The sequence below is a fragment of the Zalophus californianus genome, chromosome 9 (assembly GCF_009762305.2).
Source record: "Zalophus californianus isolate mZalCal1 chromosome 9, mZalCal1.pri.v2, whole genome shotgun sequence".
Classification (NCBI taxonomy): Eukaryota; Metazoa; Chordata; class Mammalia; order Carnivora; family Otariidae; genus Zalophus; species Zalophus californianus.
Window position 1 is genome coordinate 113,428,500 of NC_045603.1, and position 5,225 is coordinate 113,433,724.

General features: G+C 47.7%; 1 long non-coding RNA gene across 1 annotated transcript; it reads right to left on the bottom strand.

Annotated features, from left to right (window-relative positions):
- Positions 1–920: 920 nt before the first annotated feature.
- Positions 921–4,695, bottom strand: LOC113923105. Its single transcript, XR_003520173.1, has 3 exons — positions 4,584–4,695; positions 3,164–3,250; positions 921–1,051 (listed from the first exon to the last, which is right to left on the bottom strand). It is a non-coding gene; the product is annotated as an uncharacterized LOC113923105 (long non-coding RNA).
- Between the last annotated feature and the right edge of the window lie 530 nt (positions 4,696–5,225).

The following is a 5,225-nucleotide window of genomic DNA, read 5'->3' on the forward strand; positions in this document are numbered from 1 at the left end:
AACAGATTCTGTTGCTGCCCAGAAAACCACTCTGGCCAAAGGTAGGCAGAAAAAAGGGCAGCACCCTCTATGCTTATGGACCATCAGAGAACTACCAGAGAGGTTAACACACACAGCCATAGTACTTTAAAAACAAAGTCTGCATTAAGCCCAGGATGCCGGCAAGTTGTACCAAGAACAATAGTCACTGTCCCGGGGGCTGCCACCATGCTGGGAAACAGAGGATGTCAGGCAGGTGAGCAAAAATTGCACAGTGCTTTCTTACCAAAATTCAGCTGCCTGGGGCACCTAGGTGGCTCAGTAGGTTAAGCGTCTGCCTTCGGCTCAGGTCATGATCCCAGGGTCCTGAGATTGAGCCCCACATCAGGCTCCCTGCTCGGCGGGAAGCCTGCTTCTCCCTCTCCCTCTGCTGCTCCCCCTGCTTGTGCTCTCTCTCTCTCTCTCTGTCAAATTAATAAATAAATAAAATCTTTTTTAAAAATTCAGCTGCCTTTCTCTTCATTAAACATTCCTTGTGTTGCTATACACTTTTTATTAGATTCCACAGCTCTGAAAAAGTTTTCATATGCACAAACATCATATGGTTTAAAAATAACAGCTTAATACAATAATAAACAAAACACTGACACCTCTCCTGGAGCCTCTTCATGCTGATACAGAGCATTTGGCCTTCCTGAACACATGTCTACAGAATAGTTTTTTCTTTTGAAGAGTAATTTCTTAAATCTGCACCACTCACATTATTTAATTTTATTATCCCAAACATATGACTTTCTTTTTTTTAAGATTTCATTTATTATTTGACACAGAGAGAGAGAGCATAAGCAGGGGGAGTGGCAGGCAGAGGGAGAAGCAGTTTCTCCACTGAGCAGAGAGCCCGGTGTGGGGCTTGATCCCAGGACCCTGGGATCATGACCTGAGCCGAAGGCAGACGCCTAATGGGCTGAGTGACCCAGGCACCCCATATGACTTTCTTTTGCAGAACAAATAAGGATCTTCCAAAGATATGGAGCATTCTGGAGCATTCCACATTTTTTAGTTAGGAAAGTGGCTGAAAAAAAAATGGAATATTTTTTTATCAGACTTGGGTGTAAACAATCATAATGCAAAGCAACTCCTTAATCACTTCATAGCCCATGAATATATCCATATAGACATATGGATTTACCTATTATGTCAACAAGCATGGCTGATTTTGAAACCAAGCCACAGGTTCTTATAGTACAAAATTTGAATGGACATTTAGCAACCTTAACCCAAATAAAGGTGACAGTTCAGACAGTAGGGTTAAATTTATCATTATAACTTCTAGCCAAGCATGTGCTAACTGTGTATTCATTTGAACAAGAACCATATGCACTTAGAGGATGTCAGCCTTCTGGGTGTAGACATATGTAGTCTAAAAATCATCACAAGAACAGCTCAGCAACTGTCCTGCTTCAAAGTGCAGGGACTGAGCCATCTCAGGGATACAAAATGTTTCACCACGGCCCGCGGGGCGGACCCTCCAAGTTGCTCAAGAATAAGGCATTTGCGTCTGCACATTGTCTCGAGAATTCCGAGCTACTGGTGGAAATGAAGGAGAAAGTAGTAGAATCAGATGGTTTCCAAATATGGGCCGTAAGGCACTAGCTCATTCTGCCCTTGTCTGACATCTCCCTCTCTGCTCTCGGGTGTTTATTTTCACCTACTTCAAATTGTATGATTCAGTTGGAGGGTGGGATGGGTAAAATATATATATATATTGGGTATGGTTTGTTTACCTCTTGTTTCTCTAGGTCTGTTTTTCTAAAGTGATTCAACAGAGAGATTTTTTACCTAGAGCCAGGTCTTCCCACAGGAGTCTAACAGAGAGGTATAGGAAGCTGCCAATTCAGGCTTCACTTAAGCCTTTTGTCTCATTGTAGTTCCCTGCCAGCTTTCAAGATGATTGAACATCTGCTTTTCCTTAGCTCAAACCCCAGCCGCACTCTGGCCCTCTGACAGAGAACTAACCACAAAGACCCCCATCCTGTTGGGCCAAGTCTTTTACAATGAATAGCCCATGATAGGCAAAAGCCATCTGTGTCTGTCACCGGTATTACTTTATAGTAGACCACAGGTATTACCAATAGACTTGGAGGGAACCCACAGACTAGATTTCCATCAATAACATAGTAGTATTTCCAAGAAAAGAGGTTTCCTAGAGTCATTACTTGTATCAGATGCCTTGCAATTTGTCAACGTGCCCTTTGGACAATACTCCACATTCTCTCAACCTCACCTGCTTCTTTTTGCAACCCCTGATGCTGGGACTAGTTCTGTGTAGGCTCTGATCAGCAGGTGCAACCCAACAGCACCCAGGCTGCCAGTTCTGGTGTGACATGTGGGAACCAGCTTGGCATTTGCACATGTGCAAACTGGGAGTTGAAGAGACCATCAACGCCCTGTGGGGCAACCCTTTGACCCTGGGGGTACAGAACTGTGTATAAATGCAACCCTCTTTCTTCCCCTAGGCTGATGGTCCCAAGACACATCATAGGCAGCCCCCCAGGGTCAGGCACAGAAGCTGTGCCAAGCTCAACAACAACACATCTTTGTAATTGGCTCTCCTTCCTTCCTTGCTTCACACCCTGTCTTTCACGTCTGCTCCTCGGTCACACTCCCCAGTGAAGCACATGCACTTGAGCCTTGACTATGTTGCCATATCTGCTTTCTGGAAAACTCAGGCTAAGACACTAATAACTTCTTTGTGTCTCTGATTGAGCTTTCATTTTGTCATATCTTCAGAGAGAGACAGACATACAGGCAGACCTGACCAAAAAATCCCATGTTCTCAAGATCCAGAAAAACAGTAGCCCTCATTTTTTGGATGGAAGGAAAGAGGGAAGAAAGTAAAGGAATAGCGAGTAAGGGAGGGAAGAGATGTTTTCATGTAGTACGTATTTGTAATGGTATTTTCCATCATAGTAGACCACCTCTATATCATTTGGCAATTGGCAATATTGCTTTTACTTTTCCCTGCGTATCTTGTATCTCTCTCTACGACCTAAATGGGACTTTATTTCCCCTGCTCTTTTATAGCCACAGCCTCAGCTCATCCTCCCACATCTAGAGCTGAGCATCACACGGCTTGCTCAGTGCTCACTCTGCATGCTGGGACATGTGCAGGGCCAACACTCACATCTGAGGCCAGAAAGTCATCAGAAAAGCCAACCCCTGGTCCCGGCTCTGACCACTTTTCTAGGATTCCACGTCCACCTCTTGTCATCTGTGGGGATAAATAGTTGCTACTAGAAAGAAGTCACAACTCTGGCTTTTAAGCTAGAGGAAACATATTGTAGATACACACACACACACACACACACACACACACGGAGACAGACATAGGCAAGTACATATATATTTCCCCCCACTTTCCTGAGGGTAAAGGCAGTGCCTGTGGATTAAGTCAGCCATTGAACAATAGTGTCATGTGGGAACTTCATAAAAACTCTAAATGATATTAGTACATTGGTCCCATGCCCTGCCTGTGTGCCTCCTGCTATGTAGTTTGCCTGTTTTTCGATTGCTTCAGCCCCAAACCTGGGTCATCCTGAACATGCCCATTCCATCAGCTCCTATAGGCCCCAACTTCCAGCCATACCCAAATATCGTTCTTGCCACTCTGGTCCAAGCCACCATCAGCGTTCCCCTGAACTGGGTCTTAATGGCCTGCTAAACATTCTCATCACGCCTTCAACCTATTTTCAACAGAACAGCCTGAACAATCTCATTAAAACATAAGCGAGAGGGGCACCTGGCTGGCTCAGTCGGTTAAGCGTCTGCCTTTGGCTCAGGTCAGGATCCCAGGGTCCTGCAATCAAGCCCCATATCGGGCTGTCTGCTCAGCGGGGAGCCTGCTTCTCCCTCTGCCTCTGCCCCCCCCATTGCACCCCCCCCTCCCCACCAGTGCTCTTTTTCACACTCTTTCTCTCTCTCAAATAAATAAATAATCTAAAACAAAACAAAACAAAACATAAGCCAGATCACGACACTCCTCTGCCCAGATGCTTTTGATGGACCCCGAATCCTGTGGAGCAAAAGCCAAAGTCATTAAATGCCCCACAGGCCTGTCCTGTCAAGTGAAGGAGAGGACCCAAGATCACGCCCAGGTTCAGTAACTCCTGAGAAGGGCTCTGAGGACTCAGTGACGGCCGTTCTACTCAGGATTACAGTTTAGCTCAGCAGGAGAATACCGATTAAATCAACCAAGAGAAGAGGTGCATGGGGCAGAGTCCAGGAGAGTTACACACACAGAGCTCCCATTCGTCCCCTCCCAGGGGAGTCGACGAGGCAGTGCTCACTTCTCCCGGCAACGACATGTGACGATACCCATAGAGTGTTGGCACTCAAGGAAGCTCACCCGAGACTTGGGGTCCAGATTTGTCACTGGATCTTGGTCACATAGACATGATTGCCCGCAGGGCTGACCTTTAGTCTCCAGCCCCTCCAGAGATCACGTTGATACCATGCGCCCCAAAGCCCCTTTCTAAATCATATCCTTACACTACGCAGTGTGTCCCCAGAGCCCAAGTAAAAAGTCAGTCAACCGAAGACCTTACCGATCACCTCCCGGGAGTCAAGGGCAAAGACCGGAGCTCCCTTTGGGTAAGTTAATCCTTTACTACACAGGCCTTGTGAGGTGAATCTAACTGCCTCACAGGCCTCCCTCCCCCACTCCATGCTGTCGGTCACACGTCCTCCAGCCACGCCGACCTCCTTGCTGTGTCCGCCATGCTCGGGCTCCCCCTCTGCCTGGTGCCCTCCCCAGCTGTACATGTACTTTGCTCATTCACATCGTCCAGGTCTCTGCTCAGAATCCCCTGCTAGGAAGCCCTTCCCCCAACACCCTATTTCAAATAGCAACCTCAGTTGTACCAGCCTCCCGGCTGCCCTCCCGCTGCCCTTCCGGCCTCCCAGCTGGCTTCTGGGCTGCCTCCCGGCTGGCCTCCAGGCTCACATCCCAGCTCACCTCCCCACCGGCCTCCCGGCCAGCCTCCCAGCTTCACTTTGCCTGTGCTACCTTGGCCTGTCGGCTAAGCGTTTGCTGACTGTCTCACCCCCACAGACTCTGCTTCTGCTCCCTGGGACCCTCTCCTGCTTTGCTCACCACTCTGCTCCAGCATCTAGAACAGTGCCTAGCACACAGTAGGTGCCCCATAAATCTTCAGTGAACGGATGAGTCTGTGCCTCCGAAGTATGAA